Here is a 13,948-nt window from a genome sequence, read left to right as displayed (position 1 = left end):
TCACAGTAAAAGAAGGTGTGGTTTGGTTTGTGCTTGTCAGAGGGTCTGGAGGAGTTTTCACAACAGAGAAGCAATGCTGCTTTTATTTTAGCAACAAGAGCTGTTCAAGTGGTGGTATTTAAGGAATGAGGTCACATATTCAAGCTGTTTAGATACAACAGTGTTCAAAGATGTCAGTCAGGCTCCAGAGGAGATAAAAAGTGCATCAGCTTATCAGCCAGGCATTTCTAGCGCTGGTGTGCTTCCCCCGTTTAATAAAGCAAGGCATGCAAAGTGAACTCCAGCCTGGCACAGAAAGGTGCTTTTGAAGCCCTTTATACAGCATGGCTAGAAAATATGAATTACAAGGCTTGATGCATCTATCCTCCAGTGGTTCGAGAAAATCAATCCATGTCCTTACCTGCATCAGTAGTTTTTCCATGTGTTAGGAAAGATTTCAGTAAGATGGATGTTGTAGCAGCAGATGTCAGGCAACCAAATATTCCAATTACAATGTTGGTGAAATTTAGCAGTGGAAAGTACTAATCTAACTTTATAACTTCATCCAGATATATTTAATTAACATGGAAGATTTAGCCCAAGAGTTTTGGCCAATGGCAGAATGCATTGGGGTGCTCCCATGCATCCACTGAAAGGCAAAAATCTACTCCTTTAAGTACACCCATCATGTAAAAAATGGGACCAATGACTGACATGGCCTGAAATCAGTTGCTATGACTGTAACCTCAGTGGAAATGTCCTTGATCACAACTAGACTTCAACTTGATCCTATGTAAAAAACATCAACAAATTGTGGTTTCTTAATGGTTAGTGAGTGACATGTCCTTTCTCAAAACAGGCTTTAGAAAGAGTATTTGCCACTTACATTTTCACAAATATCTTTTTGATATGTGTTTAAATTATAATTTCTGTTATTATAGAGACAAAAATTAGGTATTACAATCACTTCTCTGAAGAATTTACACTGATCAAGGCTCCACGTTGAAAATATTCACATGGATGAGTCAATAAAAGTATTCACATAAAGGATTCACATGTATAAATGTTGCAGACTTCAGCCAAGAAAGATGATAAAGCTCAGTCCAAAACCACTGGAACAGTCTTTACCACAGGCAGGATAAACCAGGCTGTCAGGCAGTGATCTCTATTAAGCTTTTATGAAACAGTTTATGCCAAATATATTTCCTCTGACTTCACAGATGCAAAACAATTTATTTCCAGGCCTCAAACATCTAGCAGATACCGGCATCAGGCTTTAGTAATTTACATCATTACAAAGAGAGCAAGATCAGGCCTTTGCACTGGTAAATATTTCATCTTATTATTCAGTTTCTACCTTCCCCTAAATTGTGTTTTACTGCTTCTGTACTGAAGCAACAAGATTGCAGCAGTGATGAAAAGTATTTACATCTCAGTTTGATTTACATTGCTTCATGCTTATACAGAACCCAAATATATTCAACAAGCCTCACCCATACATGTGAATTTTGCTCAAGAAATGAGCCTGTGTTGCTTAACAGCAATACTCTGGGGCATAAGGAACTAGCTCCAAAGAGAGGACCTGAATTTCAGGAATTAACCCTGAGAACTTGCTGAAAGGCCTCTCCCATTATATTCCTACCTTAGGGACTAGTATGATACCAGAAACCCAAGAATACTTAAGGATAATTGAGAGATATCACAACTTCAGACTCCTCCAAATGTGATCTTGCTTAATATTTATGTTGAAGAAGAACAGAAGACGGGTGGGTAAAAACCTTTAACAGCGACTTGATTACTGCAGTCAAGTGCTCTAATCCTTCAATTCAAAATGTTACTCAAGCATAAGAAATATCAAGCAGTGAGTTAAGCAGACAATTATTCTGACCAAATACAATGAACAACTCAGTAACTATTGCATTCCCACTTTTAGCCTGGATACAGCAGCCAGAAAGTATTCCCTATTTATCTCTAGGCAGACAAAAGAAATGTGGAATATCCAGCTGTAGAAACCATCAACGAAAGCACTGTCATAGAAAGTACTGAAGGAAGCAGCCAGTGAGTAAACTGAGACAGTTAAAATAGGTATTTTCTATGACATGACTACAGTTATTCTTGTTCATTTCCATTCCGTATCAGTTATTCTTTCCTTTCCCCCCTTCCACTAATAGAGATATGTAGAAAATATAGATCATAAAATCACAGAATCCCAGACTGCTTTGGGTTGGAAAGGACCTTAAAGCACATCCAGCTCCAACCCCTGCCACGGGCAGGGACCTCTTCCACTAGAGCAGCTTGCTCCAAGCCCCTGTCTCCAACCTGGCCTTGAACACTGCCAGGGATGGGGCAGCCACAGCTTCTCTGGGCACCCTGTGCCAGAGCCTCAGCACCCTCACAGTAAAGAACTTCTGCCTTATCTCCAAGCTGAACTTCCCCTGTTTCAGTCTGAACCCATTACCCCTTGTCCTGTCACTACAGTCCCTGATGAAGAGTCCCTCTCCAGCATCCTTGTAGCCCCCTTCAGACACCAGAAGCTGCTCTGAGGTCTCCATGTAGCTTCTTTTCTCCAGGCTGAACAGCCCCAGTGTTCTCAGCCTGGCTCCATACAGGACGTGCTCCAGCCTCTGATCATCCTCATGGCCTCCTCTGGACTTGCTCCAACAGCTCCATGTCCTTCTTACAGCATCAAGTTTTCATTAAAAAGATTTTGATGAGCCTTATATTTTTAGCTTTTTGACCAAAATCCCCTTGGCTCTACAATACAACAAACATCCCAATAACCTCCCAGACAAATGAAACCTCGCCTATGCTGGCCATCAAGCAATTTTCAACCAAAGTAATTTACTTCCATTATAACCAATTAGCAGGGCACTAAGAGCATTTTACCACTTCATTATTCCCTGTTATCAAAATGTGGGTGATCCACCATGTTCCAATGTCTCATTTCATGGCTGAACAAAAGCTCTCACAGTCATTTTATGCATCTGATTCAGAAAATCTGCCATTGCTGCTTACAGATGGAGTTCAAATAGAAATGAATGATTGAGCCCATGTTAGTTATTTACCAGATATAGAGCAATTACAAGTCGTTCTAATTGAGGTACACTGCAGTTGTGTTAGATGCTGTATTTACTTTGGCCAGATCCTCAGCTACAATAAGCCAGCAAACCTCAATTACATTCATTAACCTATGTAATTTAGGCCAATATAACATAACTGCTCCTGGATTTTTCCCTATTGTTGTGCTTGCCCCTGTTAATACACTTGTTTCTTTTGGAGAAGCAGAATTACTAACTGTAAAAGCAAAGTCCAGATAAGGAAGCCTGGAGCAGCCTCTTCATTTCTCTACTATTATTGGGTAGGCATCACAGAAGAGCTTTAAAAAGAAATCCCCCCAAACTGGGATGCGCTGTCATCTTCCCATCAGCTATAATATATATATATATATATATATCTTCACAGACCCTTCTTCCCTTTGACAGTCCCATCAGAGCCTTCTCCAGCAGATCTCTGAAAATGGTGTCAGGGACTGATTTAGTCCAGTCACACAATGCTGCTGAGTAACTCTGCTCCTCACCCCAGTCAGCTCTGCTGCTGTCACTTCTGAGTCACTGCACTTGCTGAGGAAGCAGCCTGCTCTTCAAACTTTCTTTGCTACGTCCAGGTTGAGTTCAAAGTATGCTTGCCAATGTCCCACAGAAAAACAAAAGGTCCAAATGGGTTCCTTTGGGAAAGGAATAACGGGCAGTCCGTGGCCATGACTTACTAAACACTTGACCTCTTTGTGGCTTCTTTTCTATACTCAGGAGTCAAATCCTTTCCTAAAATCATACATTCAAATCCTCAGAATGAAAACCTTTTACAAGGAACTTCTGAGCTCACTTCAACACCCTCTGCCTTCATTCCCTTTGGTCCACATCAGCTTCCTCTTTTCCTCTATAGTGATTTCTATCTTTCTTTGGTTGTTTCTTTCAAACACCTTCTAACTTTCTTATGGTTTTTGAACAAAAACCTGTTTTAAGTGTTTACTTTGTGCAACAGTGATTAAATTATATTAAATTAAATTAGTGATAGACAATAAGGAGGACACACAGCTTTGAGGTGACAGCAAATGTTGTCCCTCAGCCTTAGACTCCAGTGAACCCCAACTCCTTAATCTTTCCACTGAGTTCAACAGACATTAAATCTTCATGGCTTGACTTCCCCATCTTAGAGACCAACAAAATCTTCAAACCATAAGCATCAGCATCTGAATCCTTTCAAAAAGGGTGTGTAAGTATAAACCAAGGAAGAAGCAGTCATAAGAAGCGGTTTTCAGCTCTGAAAATACTAAGTCATGTTCCGTTGTGTGCTGAAATGACTCTTCTTAGCCAACCTATGTAAAGCCTTCACACATTTGTGAGAGTCCAAGTAGCTGATTGGTGTTGATCCACTGCAAGCTTTGAAGAGGAAACTCTCTCAGTTGCAATGTGCTCAGGGTTAATCACTTCCTCACAAAACAAACCCTGTTTCTTCGGATTGAGCTTCAACCTGACAATAAGCTTATCACACAGTGGTAACAAATGTAATGGGTTTTGTTGTGATAACAATCACAAACACCAGGATATCACTCAGCTCTAAGAAAGATGCCATGTAAAGTTCTCTGGACTAAATCAGATGCACTACACCAAAAACTATAGCTTAAATTGTCTATACATTTACCTTTGTGTGAAATTAGGTTTCTCTTTTCCATCCCCCATCGTCCTTCACACGTTTTCACCTGCCAAAGCACAGACTGAAAATGAGAACTGGGGCAATTTCTTCCATTGACACCCAGCAGGAATCCCCAGTTAAACAATCTCTGCATTCCCTCTTGCACCATGGTGTAGTGGCATAACCATGCTGGGCTTTTGCAAGAAGCTGATGGCTGCATCTCTTTGGGGACCCCATATACTCTGCAAAAAGCCCAAATCTTCTCAGGTTCTTCAGCTTTGAAATCGGCTTGTCTATATTAAAAGGGTTTTCCTTTCCTGCTTTACAGCCTCGTATTATCAATATGGACATATCATATCAAACAGGACATATCATCAATATGGACAGCATTTTCTTTCTATCTGAATTATAAAGCTTTCTGTTTTTCCCCTCCCATGTAGACAGCAGTATTGACAGTTCGTGAATCTCCCTCCTTCTTTTTCGAGACTTCAAAAGGGAAATATTGACCCAACGCACTCCCTACAAACACTGTGACATAGCATATGCCAAGCTTTCTGCAAATCCAGTGCAAACACAGGACAGCGGGGAACTTACTCCACAGTTTTCCTTGAAGTTGCAATTACTAAGCCTGAAGGATTAACTAAACTTTTACATTTAACTTTATCAACAAAAAAGCTGTTTGTTGTACATATTCTAAATCATAGCATCACAGCCTGGTTCGGTTTGGAATGGACCTTAAGCTCATCTAGCTCCAACCCCCTGCCATGGGCAGGGACACCTTCCACTAGAGCAGCTTGCTCCAAGCCCCTGTGTCCAACCTGGCCTTGAACACTGCCAGGGATGGGGCAGCCACAGCTTCTCTGGGCACCCTGTGCCAGCACCTCAGCACCCTCACAGGGAATAACTTCTGCCTTAGATCTAACCTAAATCTCCCTTCTAAAATGCAGAGGGTGGGCTAAAACAGTGTAGAAAATGTGACAGTGGTGGTTGCAGAAACTCAGTGTCCAGAGCCTCGTGGTCACAAGAAATGATGCCATGTCCTGTTATTACCTTGGGGGTGAACAGCACTGGGGCAACCTTTTCCCATAGACACCCCAGTAGGAATTCTCACTTGGGAACTGAAAGGTCTCCTTGTTACCTCTTGGTCTCACACAGTTACAGTGCAAGAGCTGAGCACAAACCCTATAGATAACGACTAATCATTTAAAACCACACCATGCTGATTTTCCCAGTGCAATGTAGCAGCTCCAGAAAATCCATTTACAGCCTGTCAAGGATGGGTGAAAGAAAGAAAGGGAAATCACAAAGGAGCTAATTCTTCATCTTTTTTTCCTTTTTAGTCATTAGTCAGAGCCCATTAAGCCCAGCTCCGAGTCCCCTATTAAGGACAGAAGACCCCTGCAGATATAATGGGGAATTTGAATGTGAGGAGACCCCTTGCAGCAGCCTGTGCACTGCCATCTGCCTACCACCAGCTTACTGTTGACAATGCTTCATTACCAGGAATATCTTCCACTAGGGATCCTGGGCCAGCTGTGCCCTGTTGGTTTGAGTCTTGCAATGTGTCACTGCAGCAATACAGCCAGTCCATTGCTCTCAGGTTGTCTGACTAAGCAGCTTTTGGCTGAGAAACTGTTCTGTTATTTCACCACTGGGACCATGTTTTTATTTCAGACATAATCCTGCAGTCTTGGCATTTCCTACGCAGTTAGGGCTACACTTCCAAAAATCCAAGGACTCAGTCCTTCCTGGGTAAACACTGGTGAGCAGCTCAGAAAGGAATCCACCACTAAGACTCTTTGTTTCATCCTGAGAGTTAATAAAGGGCACACAAAATGGACAGAAAACAAAGTGTTAGATACTACAGACTCAAATTCTATTACCAGTAAAATATTACCTACAGATACTCTGCAAGAATTTACTAAATCTAGTACTAAGACTACTTGTCTTTTCAACAGTACAGAGAAATAGTTCATAACCTTGAATCAGATGTTCCTAGTTAAAAGACTATATCCTATATAAAGATTATATACCCTACATAAAAGACTATGTAGCAGGAATCCCACATACTGTAATTTTAATCTAATACTGACTGATGCCTTAGAACATAATTCACAACTTTTTATTCACTACTTAGGAATATAGGAGTCAAGTCTTCAGAGAAACTTTCCAACATAAAATCCATTAACTGCAGAGAGGTGGCCTCTCAGGGTGGTAAATCTGGTGCCAAGACGTAAGTAACTTTTTGTGTGCATGGAAGTAACGTGACAAGCTCTTGTGGGCTGGCTACAGATACCTCCCTCTTTACATTCTGCACACACTCGGCTCTATGCCGCATGAGCTGGTTGTGTTTGCCGATGACAGGGTTTCTCAGCAACGTAAGAATGTGAAGTAGAAACAGCATGTGTCAATAAGAACAAAGCAGAAAGTCACTCTTGCTTGCCTTTCACAATCTGGTAGTTTTCCTTTCATGCGTGTCCCCTCCTATGCTTTTCGCCTGCAGATCACCCAACAATTTTCAGAGCTCATCTCATGTGCACTCCTGCTGCATACACAAAAATGCCCCAAAAGACAAGGGGAAATAAAGGCCATAAATCTAAACACATAGATGAAATAGTTCTGCTTCACGTGCAACTACACAATACACATAAACACATCTAGGTCCTACTCTATATTACTGGGACAAATCTCACACCTAACCCGGGTTTAAATCTGTTGGTAAGCAGAATTGCAACTTCTTGGCTCTTATATTCATCCCACCTGTATATTTGAGTGCTTCTGACTAATCACACTAGTTTTATCTGACCCAAAAGCAGGTAATTTAAAAAGGGCTCTAGTGATCAATTTAACATCCTGGGGATATACATACTAGACAGCCATTTAAAGCTTGTTTTTCTTGATGGTTATATTTTGGAGTGGAAGCATTGGTCTCTCTGGCCACATTTAACTGCAAGTAACATTCCTCAGTACTGATGTCACTGTATTAATTAGCTTTTAAATGCAGCCCCTTAAGTGTCACTGAGAGCTGCTTCTTCACCAGCACTGAAATTATCTTTCACATCAAGGCCCAAACTGATAGGCAATGAGGTGAACTGCAAAAGAAAAGGCCTGATGTAGCCAACACCAAAGTGCTCTCTGTCATTTATGCAGCCTAGAAGCAAGAGCAGCCTTGAGACTCAGCACTTCGGGGAGGGTCCAGCAAGCTCTCTAAACCACATTCACTTACCAGCTCTAGCTTTGTTTCCAGAAGTTGAAACCAAGTGGAAAACAATACCAACAACTCCTCGCAGCTCTGTTTCTACTTGTCCTTATCTTGGGGAAGGAAAGAAACCTGTTGCTGGCCACCCTTCATGCCTTCCCAAAAGGAGCACAAAAGGAGGAAAGAAGTCACATCTCAATTTCACTATTCCCAGCAGGCACATGTCCTGCATACTGTCAATCCAGTCCTGAATATTTATATCACTACCAGTCAACAGACTGTGTTCTTTCACAAACTGCCAGCCAAAGTGATGTCTCACAGCCAAGCTGCTTCTATTCTTCTCTGTCCTTTCCAAGGGCTCGACTTCACAGTCACTAGACAGAGAAAGATCAGGCTAAACAGGGGCAAAATTCACATGTTCCTAAGTCTCAAAACAAGAGAGCAAACAGATTTATCCACAGTCACAAGGATCAAGGGCACAAGCAGCAACCACTGTTTTTGATCCAAGTTCATTTGCAAGGAGTTGCATTAGGAGGCAATAGACATAACATTAGCATTTCATTAGCTAAGGCTGTGAAGAGGGTGGTTTGAGCATCACAGCAGAAAAGACATTGAGCTGGCCACATGCTTGCCAGCCTGAAGGGATCAAACACTGCCTGGTAGAGGAGGTGATGGATTTCAGAGCACAACAGGAACTCAGCCCTTCCAACACACTGGATGTCGCCCTGGTTGTTCATCTAACATGTCTGCAACATAACTAAAGAAACTGGGATAGAAATTCTTTCTGTCAGTGTCATTCCTCTATTTTGACATGTCTTAAAGTACCATTTGACCAGATGGGATAACTGTCAAAGATTTAAATGTGCAGCACCTGTCCCACTCTTCCTTAGGATGTGGGGAACATAACATTTTACTAGTAATACTTACAGAAGTTATCTTGTGAAAAGAGTCACAGACCTATTCTGTGATTCCTTCATCAGACTAGGGCTGCTTTACAGTATGGGGCTGTCTAACTGAGGCAATTTACTTGTCCAGGATAGTTCCATTTTATTTTTATAAACTGCCTTCTGAAGTTATTATGGAATTTTGTAATGCTCTGCAGAAATACCATCCCAAATACAAATCTTGGGATGTCAATTATTACTCCTCTCCTAAGCTGTCCATTGATTTTGACAGTAGGATAGACACAAGCACGTTACCACTCAAAGAAAATAAGTTTTTAGATAGAACCTCCATTTTCCTAGTCTTTAGCACATTCACAGACTCATGACAGTGTGATTCCAAAGTGAAGATGGGATCATCTTTGAAATGTGATCTTTAAACAAATACAGATTATTATATATACTCTTAATTGTTCCCTGGAGATTGAAAAAACACATCATTTTGTTAAAACTGAATTACTAACATGAATTTGAATGAGTAATTTGAAACGCTTGTACTATCCAGTTCAAATGAGGCTTCCTGGAGTTACATGAAAATGAAGAATGAAAAACATGTCCCCTAGTATTTTTCTCTCTACTGATCAAGCCTGGCTTCAGCTGGGCACACTGATGTACCCCTGCCAGCCAGCATTTCCCACTGCACCAACTACATCCCTCTTCCAAGACACAACAGAGAACTTCCTACAAGAGGGAAGACTCATGGCCCCCTCTGCACTGTGCGTATTCCAGGACTCAGAGGCCATGTGCTTGGCATTCAAAGTATTTCTATGTCTGGTGGAGCCAGCTGCAATTCAGATGCTGCCAGGTAACACCACCACTATGGTCTGTGAGGACTGGAGGTCTGTTCTTGTACAGCACTTAACTTTTTGGCTGTCATCTTCTGTTAGCAGGCCAGATACTTCCTAAGCTCCAACCCCAATCCAGGCCTGTGCTGGACTACTTTGACAGCATGTGCATACACTCCCTAAGAGCTGTACCACTGTATGTGTATCTCAGCTCTCTGTTTGTCTAGAACAAGAAAAAGTGTTGAGAAAATGAAAAAAGTATTTTTTCACTCTCTTTTTAAAGCCAAGATTTAGTTACCTGTGTTGGAATAGGCCTTAGGACCATGTTTAGACCAAGCAGCTGTAATAAAATTGGAAAGATAATAGCTACCAACCATAGAGCAAACTGAGAGCCCTGTTCAAAGGTGGTAAAAAGAAAAGTCTAGAATATGAATCTTACTCTTTTTCCTGCTTCTGAAGAAAAATGCAGAATGAGTTCACCCTACTCCAGTCACTGCTGGATGATGGATGACTTCATTCATTCAAGTTGCAGCATTCCCTGAGGTTGCCAAGACTCAGAGGAGACAGAAATTGCTTCTGCAATTGGGGTTTCATTACTTGGTATTTCTTCACTTGGGAAGCTCTCTGGTGCACAGAAGATGGATATGACAGCCAGGTGGACCTTAACAGAATTGGAAACTTGGTTTGAAAAAGTACTGCAGCTGTAAAGATGCTTTACCAAATCTGGCCAACTTCAGACTTGGTGGTTAAAGTCCCAGACAGATCCCAGCAATACTGTGTTTTTCCAGCTCCCAGTGCTTTTAGCATGAACAGCAATGCAGTTTCAGGCTTCTGGTTCTTTTTATTCATGGGAAACCTCTGTTAGTCTGGTGCTACTGAGATAGAGACCAGTTTCTGCAAGTGAAAGAGGAAGAGAGCTGTAGTCACATGCAGTGTCACACCGATGGAGTCATACACTGGCATAGCAGCAAGTGTTGTCAGTTGTCAAAGGCCATCTGTAGCCAGCAGACTTAAACTGTCATCCTGGAAAAAGATGCAGAGGAGCCTAATGGGAGATTGCATTATCCTCTCCCTGGCATTCAATCAAATGAAGCTTGTTCCCTGGACAGATATAGAACACAAAGGGCCACATTCTTTCATTTTCTTAAAAGAAAACAATTATTTCTGGGGAGTTGATACATTTTCAAAACGACAGGAAAAACAGGAAGGAGCAAAGAACTCCAGATCTGAAGAGCCACTCGTCAAACGTGGGTTGTGTATCCTCAGTTGTGGCTATGGGCAGAGAGGGATTGCTCCAGTGTTTGCTCTGCAGAATTGCCTCAACACTTTTGATTTGAATTATTTAGGGGGGTGCTATGTAAGCCATTTGACACTCTGTGTACCTTCTCTGGGTTTCGGATGGGGGGAATTAGTTTTACTGTGCCAAACACACTGTGGGAACTGCTGGAAAAGGATACTAAAGAAGAGATCCGTTCCTTGGAGCAGGAAATGGCTCCACACTTAGAGATGATGCATTAATCACTCCAGAGGGACAGTACAGGGATGGCTCCCAGCGCACTTTGTGTATCCTCCAGCTGGTGTGAGATTTCCAAATCAATCTGCAACAGAAGAGGGGATGTGCTTGGGGAGAGGTCCACATTCCATCATGAGTAGGCCCCACCGATGCAAGAAGGGAAATGCTCCTCTTCTGTGTCCTAGGAGGCAAAGATAAATGTGCTGCTTTCGTTGGTTCTGGTGTAGGCAGGGGGCAAAGAAGAGGAGCACTGAAAACTGAAAAATGAGTCTTGGGATCTGTGCCTGGTACTGATGCAAATGAAGGTGAAACTATACAAACAGCAACACAATCAGACCATTCATCACTCCTTCATTAGCAGCTTTTCTTTGCACCACCACCACCAAAGAAAAGCCCTCCTCTCTTTTTATGAAGGCCCAAAGAGGACTGAAAAGAAAGCCTAATTGGTGAGTGTACAGTATGCACACTGTAAGGCCATTTGTGATGCTAATCACATAGCCTGGAATCCATAGGTGATGTTAGTGTTGTTCAATTTACACAACCTTTGTAATACAGAAACTCACTGAGGGTGTGATATGGAATCTCAGCTTACAGCTACAAACAGAAAAGCTTCCAGCCCCAGTGCTAAGCAGACAGAAACTCTACACTCTGATGAAATCAAAGCCATGTTATCCTGCTCAGATTTATGGGAAAGGTCAGATTTCCATAATACTTGCACACCTAATACCCTAGCCTTGCCTACCCATAGCAACACAATTTCTATTAATGAGAAATTTGTTTTCAAACATGTTATGCTCCTTTAACACAATTAAGTGTCTTTCATGTTCTATTCACTTGGAGGATCTAACATTAAGGTTGTGGCTTTATAAATGTGGATGATACTCTGGGCTCACACACTTCCATACTGCGCAGTTCCCTGCCACTCCCCATTCAAACAGCTTGACTTCAGCTCCTTAGAAACCTTTGCATCAAAATTTTCCATGCCATTGGCTGAAAATTTCGGAGCACTTTGCAGCAAGAAATGATTCAGCTGTTTCAGAGCAGTGAGCCAAGGAGAGAAACACACTGTCATGGGGATATTAAAAAAAGAAATCTTAAGGGGGTTGGGTTTTGGTTTGTGGGTTTTTTACCTTGAAGAGCCTGTAACGTAAGGTGCGCATCTTATTGTCCCTGAAATAAACCTACAGATATAGAGTCATAGAATCCTAAACTCATGGAATGGATTGTGTTGGAAGGGACCTTAAAGCTCATCCAGTTCCAACCCCCTGCCATGGGCAGGGACATCTTCCACTAGAGCAGCTTGCTCCAAGCCCCTCTGTCCAACCTGGCGTTGAACACTGCCAGGGATGGGGCAGCCACAGCTTCTCTGGGCACCCTGTGCCAGCACCTCAGCACCCTCACAGGGAAGAGCTTCTGCCTAAGAGCTCAGCTCACTCTCCTGTGTTTCAGTTTGAACCCATCACCCCTTGTCCTATCACTACAACCCCTGATGAAGAGCCCCTCTCCAGCATCCATGTAGCCCCCTTCAGACACTGGAAGCTGCTCTGAGGTCTCCATGCAGCTTCTCTTCTCCAGGCTGAACAGCCCCAATGTTCTCAGCCTGTCTCCATATAGGAGGTGCTCCAGCCCCTGATGATCCTCGTGTCCTCCTCTGGACTTGTTCCAACAGCTTCATGTCTATACAATCCTCAGAAAAATTCTAGCTTATATGTACTGTATAGAGCTCCTTGAATTTGAAGCTACTAAATTTCTAGAGATCCTGATTTACAGCTTTCTATGTAGTCAGACTGTGCAAGCACTGCCACTTGCAGAGTGTGAGCTCCAGAGACTCACAAGGACTTTCATCCATAATTGCTGAACCAGATGCAGAGCACTGAAAATGAGGTCAGGAACCTCTCTGTCCTGCGCACAGGAACCTCGTCAGTACAGTCAGCCTGCAGAAGGTAGCTGCTTTCTTCAGGGTTCACATGGGACACACAGACTGACACAAGGATGTTATGATGTCATTTACCTGGATTTGTGTAAAGTGTTCGACACTGTCCCACATGACATCCTTGTCTCTAAATTGGAGAGACATCAATTTGATGAATGGACCACTCGGTGGATAAAGAACTGGCTGGATGGCCGCACACAAAGAGTTGTGGTCAATGGCTCAATGTCCGGCTGGAGACCAGTAACGAGTGGTGTCCCTCAGGGACTGGTGTTGGGACCGGTCTTGTTTAACATCTTTGTCGCTGCCATGGACAGTGGGATTGAGTGCGCCCTCAGCAAGTTTGCCGATGACACCAAGCTGTGTGGTTGGGTTGATGCGCTGGAGGGAAGGAATGCCATCCAGAGGGACCTTGACACGCTTGTGAGGTGGGCTGATGCCAACCTCATGGAGTTTAACCATGGCAAGTGCAAGGTCCTACACCTGGGTCAGAGCAATCCCAGGCACAGCTACAGGCTGGGCAGAGAAGAGATTCAGAGCAGCCCTGCAGAGAAGGACTTGGGGGTGCTGGTCGATGAGAAAATGAACATGAGCCGGCTGCAGTGTGCGCTTGCAGCCCAGAAAGCAACCGTATCCTGGGCTGCATCAAAAGGAGCGTGACCAGCAGGTCGAAGGAGGTGATCCTGCCCCTCTACTCTGCTCTTGTGAGACCTCACCTGGAGCACTGTGTGCAGTTCTGGTGTCCTCAACATAAAAAGGACATGGAACTGTTGGAACAAGTCCAGAGGAGGCCACGAGGATGCTCAGGGGCTGGAGCACCTCCTGTATGGAGACAGGCTGAGAAAGTTGGGGCTGTTCAGCCTGGAGAAGAGAAGCTGCATGGAGACCTCAGAGCAGCTTCCAGTATCT

The 13,948-nt window shown here is 43.1% G+C and overlaps 1 long non-coding RNA gene across 4 annotated transcripts in view; it reads right to left on the bottom strand.

Moving 5' to 3' along the window:
- Positions 1-13,948, bottom strand: part of LOC133214143 (uncharacterized) — a 54,478-nt gene that overhangs the window by 16,895 nt on the left and 23,635 nt on the right. The gene's annotated exons all lie outside the window — the stretch shown is intronic.

The sequence above is a fragment of the Neopsephotus bourkii genome, unplaced genomic scaffold, assembly GCF_033783945.1.
Source record: "Neopsephotus bourkii isolate Nb327-2 ecotype Australia unplaced genomic scaffold, CSIRO-AGI_Nbou_v1 NB_873, whole genome shotgun sequence".
NCBI classification, from domain to species: Eukaryota; Metazoa; Chordata; class Aves; order Psittaciformes; family Psittacidae; genus Neopsephotus; species Neopsephotus bourkii.
Note: the sequence above shows the minus strand (reverse complement) of the source record. Positions and strands in the feature narration are given on the sequence as shown.